This window comes from Hydractinia symbiolongicarpus, chromosome 12, assembly GCF_029227915.1.
Source record: "Hydractinia symbiolongicarpus strain clone_291-10 chromosome 12, HSymV2.1, whole genome shotgun sequence".
Taxonomy (NCBI): Eukaryota; Metazoa; Cnidaria; class Hydrozoa; order Anthoathecata; family Hydractiniidae; genus Hydractinia; species Hydractinia symbiolongicarpus.
The window spans coordinates 15,180,231-15,192,569 of NC_079886.1; positions in this window are offsets into that span (position 1 = coordinate 15,180,231).

Sequence of the window (12,339 nt, forward strand, 5' to 3'; positions counted from 1 at the left end):
ATCTCTCGAATATTACGACATCTTTCGGTTACTGTAAATGACTGAATAAGTCCCTCGGAGCATATTTAACACTGTTTTTACTGGCATAATTAATGTATGTGCAATTTCTCTGAACTGGATAAAGTATTCCATCCCAAACCTAAAACAAGTTTCAATTAGACCTATCTGATGTACTTTAAGCATGAGAATTGCTTTTTATGTTTTCTACTCATATGTAACTTTGTCAAAATTGACATGCTCTCAAAAATAGCTTATCAGCGTCTTCAAAGAAAACAAAATTCAGAAACTCAGGAAATCAGGAACTACAATTACAAATTAAATTATTTTTAGGTCTATTTCATTATAAGCCAATCCAAAATAACTTGAACGAAAATATGTTTTTTGCCGCCAACACCAAAATTCACACCGGTGCCGCGGAAGATTTAGACCCGTGAAATTAAGACTTTTAAGTTATAATTTCCCGTGAAATAAAAACTTTTCGGGTTTTAATTTCCCGGTAAATTAGGATCTAAGAGACTGCCAAAACTGAATGCCAAGAGCCAGTGACAGCCACCATCGTGTAGCAACTGAATGTGATCTACTGACACTGGAAAGTACGGTGCTTGCTCCTGTTTTTGACAATTTAAAACACTTTGATATGCTTCAAGATTTCCAAGTGCATTGCAGATAAAGTTTTGATCAGCGTCCATAAGTTGATCTTTGAGGAGACCATCGGATGATTCTAGTAATTCTCTGTCCGGTAAATATCATTGCTATTCTTGGAAGGGCTTTTTGTGTTTCTTTTGATTCAAGAATACGAGTCAACCCTCGAAAAGTTTGTCTGGTATTGGCAATTGTTTTGCATTAATGGCCTGGAAACGAATAAGGAGATTGCTTTATAGCCATAACCAAAATCATCTCCACAATCTCATCTGGCGCAATTTCTCAAAAACTTTGCTTGTTGACAATGTCATCTCTTTCTCTGCTTTCTCCGAGTTATAATAACTTTTGAGTTGACTAATATTGTACTTTGTCTTTTTAGGATGGTTCTTGATGCATTTCTTAAGGTTACAGCTCCTTTTTCTGAGATGTTCATAACTGTATAGGGACCAATCCATTTCTGTGTGAATTTCCCACCCTTTCTATCGTTTCGCTTTTTAATTCTCAAAAGAACTAAGTCGTCCACCAAAATTTCTGTTTTTGATGTATGTATATTATCGTAGTCACGTTTTTGCTTCTTTTGTGCACTTTTAATGTTTTTGGAAGCGTCGTCAGCTATCGAACTTCGTGTATCTGCTACTGACCTTAGAAGAGCATCAAAAACTTCAGTGTCAAATTATTCGTCCAGTCCATTTTCATTTTCCTTCACAAGGTTGTGTTTTACATCAATTGGCAAAATTGGCTCGCGGTTGTAAAGCAACATGAACGGTGAATAGTTCGTCAAGGAGTGTCGACTAACACGATGAGCGAAAAGAACACCTTTGATAATGCTGGGACACATATTAACGTTATCTTCTAAGACTTTCACCATAGCGTTTTTGATTGCTCGATTTTGACGCTCCACTAAGCCATTAGCTTGATTAGTCATAGACTGAGATGATATTTGCTCCTCACCCGTCAACCTATGAAGCTCTAAAGAAACGCCATTTACGGATTCTCTACCCTGATCATTGATTTGCACTTGGCAGCAACTATGGCGAAACATCACTTCGTATAAGAATTGAGCAGCAGTTGCAGCTTTTCGATCCTTGATATGGTCTTAACCTCCGATCACTTCGAGAAATAATCGAAGGTTACGGGCGGGAATGATATGAGAACATTGTCCGGGAAAAATCTATTCAAGGGGGAAAATAGTTTCCTCACACTAAAACGTCACAAATATTAAAACATGTTCTAGAAAGGTCTGACATCACTACAACCTTTTTGAGAAACATTTATATATTTCCTGACATTTAAGCTAAAGTCTACCAACAGTGATATGAAATAAGGTGTGAATTTTTTGTGTGAATTTTAAGTAGGTTCAATTTATGTAAACATAAAATGTAGTACAGACGGAGAATAAATAATGATTTTCACTTCAACAAAATTATTTTATTGACAAATTCACTGCAGGAATATGTCGAAGCATATGGTTTTATGTGAAGAATTTAAAAGAGAATAGAGACCTATGAAATATTTATAATTCGGTTAACAAATCGGTCGAAGAAGAAGAAGAAGAAAAATACCGCCCGTTTTAATAAGATCTTGGATGTAATCCGAAATCTTAAAAAGTTTCTTTAACGTTGTGTCTCTTTCCGTAATAACAACGGCTCGGGGGCCACAAGACCCTGAGGATGAGGTTGGTAACTAACGCGAATCAACGAATATTAAATATTTTGGCTTATGGCTAAATGGCTAGACATCTAATAACGGATGAGAATTTTACTCGGGTATAAAAGTAACGGGTGTAAGGACGTAAATTATTTCTTGTAATTATTTTTTAATTATTTCCGTAAATTTTCGTCGTTCATTATCAAACTTCCTATTAGCTTTTTAGACTCTTTTTGAACATTTCGTATTGAGCAGAATATAAATAAAACAAAACAAAAATATATGCATTGCAAATGTAAATAAGACATAAAGTTTAATAAAAAGGAGCGTTTTTCATAAGTATGATTACATCCATACAAGCTAATCTCTGTGACAGGCTACTAAGAGGAATGTGTTCAGTGTAATTTCCTTCTGAATTTGCATCAAAATGTTTCTGTCCTCGTCAAAGAATCAGTCATTTTCATTTATCAATATAATCTCCTCAAGAAAGATTTGAAAACAGAAGGTACGAATATCTTTTTGGATAGTACAGGTAAAGTTGGGATGACTTCTTTTTCTTTAGCTTTTGTTGCAAAATGTTCAACATTTACACCAAATTTTCAACTGCTTCACCTTGATAACCACCAAGAAATGTTGTTGTTTTAACAGGAATTTTAAAATGTGACCAGGCAATGTAATAAAGTTCTTCATGTCTGTAGCCTTTGAAACATCTAAAACGAATGTTTTATTTTTTTTAGTTTATATTTACCACCTTTATAACGTTTTATACCAATGCAAAATTGCTACATAGCTTTTACTGAAATTGGTCTATTTTTAGTATCTGTTGCAATTGATAAGATATTATGTCTCTATAGGCAATGTTATAACACATCTAAATCAGATTTTAAACAATAATTATAATAAACAATTGCCAACATCCCTGAAGACGTCGTTCATCATTATATTTTAATAACTAATGTATGACTTTTATATTCGTTAGTATTTGTTTTTAAGCTGTGCATAATATATTTTTTAATTAAACTGTTTTTAAACTGTTATTTATTTGTTTTATAGAGAATAAATCTGATGATGAGTTACCAAAACTCGAAATATATTATTCAATAAAATTGCGTTGTTGGTCATTAAAATCTCTCGAATATTACGACATCTTTCGGTTACTGTAAATGACTGAATAAGTCCCTCGGAGCATATTTAACACTGTTTTTACTGGCATAATTAATGTATGTGCAATTTCTCTGAACTGGATAAAGTATTCCATCCCAAACCTAAAACAAGTTTCAATTAGACCTATCTGATGTACTTTAAGCATGAGAATTGCTTTTTATGTTTTCTACTCATATGTAACTTTGTCAAAATTGACATGCTCTCAAAAATAGCTTATCAGCGTCTTCAAAGAAAACAAAATTCAGAAACTCAGGAAATCAGGAACTACAATTACAAATTAAATTATTTTTAGGTCTATTTCATTATAAGCCAATCCAAAATAACTTGAACGAAAATATGTTTTTTGCCGCCAACACCAAAATTCACACCGGTGCCGCGGAAGATTTAGACCCGTGAAATTAAGACTTTTAAGTTATAATTTCCCGTGAAATAAAAACTTTTCGGGTTTTAATTTCCCGGTAAATTAGGATCTAAGAGACTGCCAAAACTGAATGCCAAGAGCCAGTGACAGCCACCATCGTGTAGCAACTGAATGTGATCTACTGACACTGGAAAGTACGGTGCTTGCTCCTGTTTTTGACAATTTAAAACACTTTGATATGCTTCAAGATTTCCAAGTGCATTGCAGATAAAGTTTTGATCAGCGTCCATAAGTTGATCTTTGAGGAGACCATCGGATGATTCTAGTAATTCTCTGTCCGGTAAATATCATTGCTATTCTTGGAAGGGCTTTTTGTGTTTCTTTTGATTCAAGAATACGAGTCAACCCTCGAAAAGTTTGTCTGGTATTGGCAATTGTTTTGCATTAATGGCCTGGAAACGAATAAGGAGATTGCTTTATAGCCATAACCAAAATCATCTCCACAATCTCATCTGGCGCAATTTCTCAAAAACTTTGCTTGTTGACAATGTCATCTCTTTCTCTGCTTTCTCCGAGTTATAATAACTTTTGAGTTGACTAATATTGTACTTTGTCTTTTTAGGATGGTTCTTGATGCATTTCTTAAGGTTACAGCTCCTTTTTCTGAGATGTTCATAACTGTATAGGGACCAATCCATTTCTGTGTGAATTTCCCACCCTTTCTATCGTTTCGCTTTTTAATTCTCAAAAGAACTAAGTCGTCCACCAAAATTTCTGTTTTTGATGTATGTATATTATCGTAGTCACGTTTTTGCTTCTTTTGTGCACTTTTAATGTTTTTGGAAGCGTCGTCAGCTATCGAACTTCGTGTATCTGCTACTGACCTTAGAAGAGCATCAAAAACTTCAGTGTCAAATTATTCGTCCAGTCCATTTTCATTTTCCTTCACAAGGTTGTGTTTTACATCAATTGGCAAAATTGGCTCGCGGTTGTAAAGCAACATGAACGGTGAATAGTTCGTCAAGGAGTGTCGACTAACACGATGAGCGAAAAGAACACCTTTGATAATGCTGGGACACATATTAACGTTATCTTCTAAGACTTTCACCATAGCGTTTTTGATTGCTCGATTTTGACGCTCCACTAAGCCATTAGCTTGATTAGTCATAGACTGAGATGATATTTGCTCCTCACCCGTCAACCTATGAAGCTCTAAAGAAACGCCATTTACGGATTCTCTACCCTGATCATTGATTTGCACTTGGCAGCAACTATGGCGAAACATCACTTCGTATAAGAATTGAGCAGCAGTTGCAGCTTTTCGATCCTTGATATGGTCTTAACCTCCGATCACTTCGAGAAATAATCGATTAAAACAATGACGTGGTGATACCCATCGACGTCGGGTAAGTTGCAAATATCGCCGCCTTACTTTCTTTCATTACTTCAGATGGCACTGTTGTGGGTTTGAGCTCTGCTTTAGGAGATTATAAATCACCTTGTTTTTGGCATTGTTCGCATGTTCGGATAAAATCTGTGACATCGGCTGTGATGTTGTACCAAAAGAACTTTTACCGATATTTTCTCATACGCTGAATTCTTGCCTCTATTGTACGATGATGCTTTCGCACGTTCTGAATCTCCGATACCTTGGTGGACATCACGTACGCTTTCAAGTTGTCGAGAACGATATTTTATCACGAGATTGTTATTTTTGAAAAGATGAGAAATTTTTTATTAAAAACTTTCTCTATCTCTATGCTGTCAGGATACTTTTTATTGCGCACGTAATCTTCAATTTCTTGGAGACTGAAGTGGCTCCTGCTTTTTTTCGCCATCTTTGATTTGATGTATAAATGCATGCGTCTCGCGTACCATTTACAACGACTGTCAACAAAACATTTGAATGTCAACACGACGCGTTCGAAAGTTCTAAAGATGGCTGAATGAACTGCGAGAGTAACATAATCTTTTTGCTTTGAGTCTTAATTTCCCTCTTTGATCAAAATTTCTTGGGATATGATTGAAAATCACCCAAAATAAGGGTGATTTTTATCAGCCTGAGCCAGGGCTATTACGGAGCCTTTTCGTCAGAATATCATAGGCGTAGAAGAGCCCTGACGACACAAGGTTGACACCTTCTAGCAACTTTTAGGTTGTAATCGAAATTTAGACCTTAGCAACTTAGGCTAACATGAAAAATGGAGTTAGTTGATGATGGAATTACAAAAAAGTCTAAAACACACCATAATACGGTTTGTCCAAGGAGGTTTAAAAATTACAATCTAGTGAACTTTTGAGAATTGAAGGTTACGGGCGGGAATGATATGAGAACATTGTCCGGGAAAAATCTATTCAAGGGGGAAAATAGTTTCCTCACACTAAAACGTCACAAATATTAAAACATGTTCTAGAAAGGTCTGACATCACTACAACCTTTTTGAGAAACATTTATATATTTCCTGACATTTAAGCTAAAGTCTACCAACAGTGATATGAAATAAGGTGTGAATTTTTTGTGTGAATTTTAAGTAGGTTCAATTTATGTAAACATAAAATGTAGTACAGACGGAGAATAAATAATGATTTTCACTTCAACAAAATTATTTTATTGACAAATTCACTGCAGGAATATGTCGAAGCATATGGTTTTATGTGAAGAATTTAAAAGAGAATAGAGACCTATGAAATATTTATAATTCGGTTAACAAATCGGTCGAAGAAGAAGAAGAAGAAAAATACCGCCCGTTTTAATAAGATCTTGGATGTAATCCGAAATCTTAAAAAGTTTCTTTAACGTTGTGTCTCTTTCCGTAATAACAACGGCTCGGGGGCCACAAGACCCTGAGGATGAGGTTGGTAACTAACGCGAATCAACGAATATTAAATATTTTGGCTTATGGCTAAATGGCTAGACATCTAATAACGGATGAGAATTTTACTCGGGTATAAAAGTAACGGGTGTAAGGACGTAAATTATTTCTTGTAATTATTTTTTAATTATTTCCGTAAATTTTCGTCGTTCATTATCAAACTTCCTATTAGCTTTTTAGACTCTTTTTGAACATTTCGTATTGAGCAGAATATAAATAAAACAAAACAAAAATATATGCATTGCAAATGTAAATAAGACATAAAGTTTAATAAAAAGGAGCGTTTTTCATAAGTATGATTACATCCATACAAGCTAATCTCTGTGACAGGCTACTAAGAGGAATGTGTTCAGTGTAATTTCCTTCTGAATTTGCATCAAAATGTTTCTGTCCTCGTCAAAGAATCAGTCATTTTCATTTATCAATATAATCTCCTCAAGAAAGATTTGAAAACAGAAGGTACGAATATCTTTTTGGATAGTACAGGTAAAGTTGGGATGACTTCTTTTTCTTTAGCTTTTGTTGCAAAATGTTCAACATTTACACCAAATTTTCAACTGCTTCACCTTGATAACCACCAAGAAATGTTGTTGTTTTAACAGGAATTTTAAAATGTGACCAGGCAATGTAATAAAGTTCTTCATGTCTGTAGCCTTTGAAACATCTAAAACGAATGTTTTATTTTTTTTAGTTTATATTTACCACCTTTATAACGTTTTATACCAATGCAAAATTGCTACATAGCTTTTACTGAAATTGGTCTATTTTTAGTATCTGTTGCAATTGATAAGATATTATGTCTCTATAGGCAATGTTATAACACATCTAAATCAGATTTTAAACAATAATTATAATAAACAATTGCCAACATCCCTGAAGACGTCGTTCATCATTATATTTTAATAACTAATGTATGACTTTTATATTCGTTAGTATTTGTTTTTAAGCTGTGCATAATATATTTTTTAATTAAACTGTTTTTAAACTGTTATTTATTTGTTTTATAGAGAATAAATCTGATGATGAGTTACCAAAACTCGAAATATATTATTCAATAAAATTGCGTTGTTGGTCATTAAAATCTCTCGAATATTACGACATCTTTCGGTTACTGTAAATGACTGAATAAGTCCCTCGGAGCATATTTAACACTGTTTTTACTGGCATAATTAATGTATGTGCAATTTCTCTGAACTGGATAAAGTATTCCATCCCAAACCTAAAACAAGTTTCAATTAGACCTATCTGATGTACTTTAAGCATGAGAATTGCTTTTTATGTTTTCTACTCATATGTAACTTTGTCAAAATTGACATGCTCTCAAAAATAGCTTATCAGCGTCTTCAAAGAAAACAAAATTCAGAAACTCAGGAAATCAGGAACTACAATTACAAATTAAATTATTTTTAGGTCTATTTCATTATAAGCCAATCCAAAATAACTTGAACGAAAATATGTTTTTTGCCGCCAACACCAAAATTCACACCGGTGCCGCGGAAGATTTAGACCCGTGAAATTAAGACTTTTAAGTTATAATTTCCCGTGAAATAAAAACTTTTCGGGTTTTAATTTCCCGGTAAATTAGGATCTAAGAGACTGCCAAAACTGAATGCCAAGAGCCAGTGACAGCCACCATCGTGTAGCAACTGAATGTGATCTACTGACACTGGAAAGTACGGTGCTTGCTCCTGTTTTTGACAATTTAAAACACTTTGATATGCTTCAAGATTTCCAAGTGCATTGCAGATAAAGTTTTGATCAGCGTCCATAAGTTGATCTTTGAGGAGACCATCGGATGATTCTAGTAATTCTCTGTCCGGTAAATATCATTGCTATTCTTGGAAGGGCTTTTTGTGTTTCTTTTGATTCAAGAATACGAGTCAACCCTCGAAAAGTTTGTCTGGTATTGGCAATTGTTTTGCATTAATGGCCTGGAAACGAATAAGGAGATTGCTTTATAGCCATAACCAAAATCATCTCCACAATCTCATCTGGCGCAATTTCTCAAAAACTTTGCTTGTTGACAATGTCATCTCTTTCTCTGCTTTCTCCGAGTTATAATAACTTTTGAGTTGACTAATATTGTACTTTGTCTTTTTAGGATGGTTCTTGATGCATTTCTTAAGGTTACAGCTCCTTTTTCTGAGATGTTCATAACTGTATAGGGACCAATCCATTTCTGTGTGAATTTCCCACCCTTTCTATCGTTTCGCTTTTTAATTCTCAAAAGAACTAAGTCGTCCACCAAAATTTCTGTTTTTGATGTATGTATATTATCGTAGTCACGTTTTTGCTTCTTTTGTGCACTTTTAATGTTTTTGGAAGCGTCGTCAGCTATCGAACTTCGTGTATCTGCTACTGACCTTAGAAGAGCATCAAAAACTTCAGTGTCAAATTATTCGTCCAGTCCATTTTCATTTTCCTTCACAAGGTTGTGTTTTACATCAATTGGCAAAATTGGCTCGCGGTTGTAAAGCAACATGAACGGTGAATAGTTCGTCAAGGAGTGTCGACTAACACGATGAGCGAAAAGAACACCTTTGATAATGCTGGGACACATATTAACGTTATCTTCTAAGACTTTCACCATAGCGTTTTTGATTGCTCGATTTTGACGCTCCACTAAGCCATTAGCTTGATTAGTCATAGACTGAGATGATATTTGCTCCTCACCCGTCAACCTATGAAGCTCTAAAGAAACGCCATTTACGGATTCTCTACCCTGATCATTGATTTGCACTTGGCAGCAACTATGGCGAAACATCACTTCGTATAAGAATTGAGCAGCAGTTGCAGCTTTTCGATCCTTGATATGGTCTTAACCTCCGATCACTTCGAGAAATAATCGATTAAAACAATGACGTGGTGATACCCATCGACGTCGGGTAAGTTGCAAATATCGCCGCCTTACTTTCTTTCATTACTTCAGATGGCACTGTTGTGGGTTTGAGCTCTGCTTTAGGAGATTATAAATCACCTTGTTTTTGGCATTGTTCGCATGTTCGGATAAAATCTGTGACATCGGCTGTGATGTTGTACCAAAAGAACTTTTACCGATATTTTCTCATACGCTGAATTCTTGCCTCTATTGTACGATGATGCTTTCGCACGTTCTGAATCTCCGATACCTTGGTGGACATCACGTACGCTTTCAAGTTGTCGAGAACGATATTTTATCACGAGATTGTTATTTTTGAAAAGATGAGAAATTTTTTATTAAAAACTTTCTCTATCTCTATGCTGTCAGGATACTTTTTATTGCGCACGTAATCTTCAATTTCTTGGAGACTGAAGTGGCTCCTGCTTTTTTTCGCCATCTTTGATTTGATGTATAAATGCATGCGTCTCGCGTACCATTTACAACGACTGTCAACAAAACATTTGAATGTCAACACGACGCGTTCGAAAGTTCTAAAGATGGCTGAATGAACTGCGAGAGTAACATAATCTTTTTGCTTTGAGTCTTAATTTCCCTCTTTGATCAAAATTTCTTGGGATATGATTGAAAATCACCCAAAATAAGGGTGATTTTTATCAGCCTGAGCCAGGGCTATTACGGAGCCTTTTCGTCAGAATATCATAGGCGTAGAAGAGCCCTGACGACACAAGGTTGACACCTTCTAGCAACTTTTAGGTTGTAATCGAAATTTAGACCTTAGCAACTTAGGCTAACATGAAAAATGGAGTTAGTTGATGATGGAATTACAAAAAAGTCTAAAACACACCATAATACGGTTTGTCCAAGGAGGTTTAAAAATTACAATCTAGTGAACTTTTGAGAATTGAAGGTTACGGGCGGGAATGATATGAGAACATTGTCCGGGAAAAATCTATTCAAGGGGGAAAATAGTTTCCTCACACTAAAACGTCACAAATATTAAAACATGTTCTAGAAAGGTCTGACATCACTACAACCTTTTTGAGAAACATTTATATATTTCCTGACATTTAAGCTAAAGTCTACCAACAGTGATATGAAATAAGGTGTGAATTTTTTGTGTGAATTTTAAGTAGGTTCAATTTATGTAAACATAAAATGTAGTACAGACGGAGAATAAATAATGATTTTCACTTCAACAAAATTATTTTATTGACAAATTCACTGCAGGAATATGTCGAAGCATATGGTTTTATGTGAAGAATTTAAAAGAGAATAGAGACCTATGAAATATTTATAATTCGGTTAACAAATCGGTCGAAGAAGAAGAAGAAGAAAAATACCGCCCGTTTTAATAAGATCTTGGATGTAATCCGAAATCTTAAAAAGTTTCTTTAACGTTGTGTCTCTTTCCGTAATAACAACGGCTCGGGGGCCACAAGACCCTGAGGATGAGGTTGGTAACTAACGCGAATCAACGAATATTAAATATTTTGGCTTATGGCTAAATGGCTAGACATCTAATAACGGATGAGAATTTTACTCGGGTATAAAAGTAACGGGTGTAAGGACGTAAATTATTTCTTGTAATTATTTTTTAATTATTTCCGTAAATTTTCGTCGTTCATTATCAAACTTCCTATTAGCTTTTTAGACTCTTTTTGAACATTTCGTATTGAGCAGAATATAAATAAAACAAAACAAAAATATATGCATTGCAAATGTAAATAAGACATAAAGTTTAATAAAAAGGAGCGTTTTTCATAAGTATGATTACATCCATACAAGCTAATCTCTGTGACAGGCTACTAAGAGGAATGTGTTCAGTGTAATTTCCTTCTGAATTTGCATCAAAATGTTTCTGTCCTCGTCAAAGAATCAGTCATTTTCATTTATCAATATAATCTCCTCAAGAAAGATTTGAAAACAGAAGGTACGAATATCTTTTTGGATAGTACAGGTAAAGTTGGGATGACTTCTTTTTCTTTAGCTTTTGTTGCAAAATGTTCAACATTTACACCAAATTTTCAACTGCTTCACCTTGATAACCACCAAGAAATGTTGTTGTTTTAACAGGAATTTTAAAATGTGACCAGGCAATGTAATAAAGTTCTTCATGTCTGTAGCCTTTGAAACATCTAAAACGAATGTTTTATTTTTTTTAGTTTATATTTACCACCTTTATAACGTTTTATACCAATGCAAAATTGCTACATAGCTTTTACTGAAATTGGTCTATTTTTAGTATCTGTTGCAATTGATAAGATATTATGTCTCTATAGGCAATGTTATAACACATCTAAATCAGATTTTAAACAATAATTATAATAAACAATTGCCAACATCCCTGAAGACGTCGTTCATCATTATATTTTAATAACTAATGTATGACTTTTATATTCGTTAGTATTTGTTTTTAAGCTGTGCATAATATATTTTTTAATTAAACTGTTTTTAAACTGTTATTTATTTGTTTTATAGAGAATAAATCTGATGATGAGTTACCAAAACTCGAAATATATTATTCAATAAAATTGCGTTGTTGGTCATTAAAATCTCTCGAATATTACGACATCTTTCGGTTACTGTAAATGACTGAATAAGTCCCTCGGAGCATATTTAACACTGTTTTTACTGGCATAATTAATGTATGTGCAATTTCTCTGAACTGGATAAAGTATTCCATCCCAAACCTAAAACAAGTTTCAATTAGACCTATCTGATGTACTTTAAGCATGAGAATTGCTTTTTATGTTTTCTACTCATATGTAACT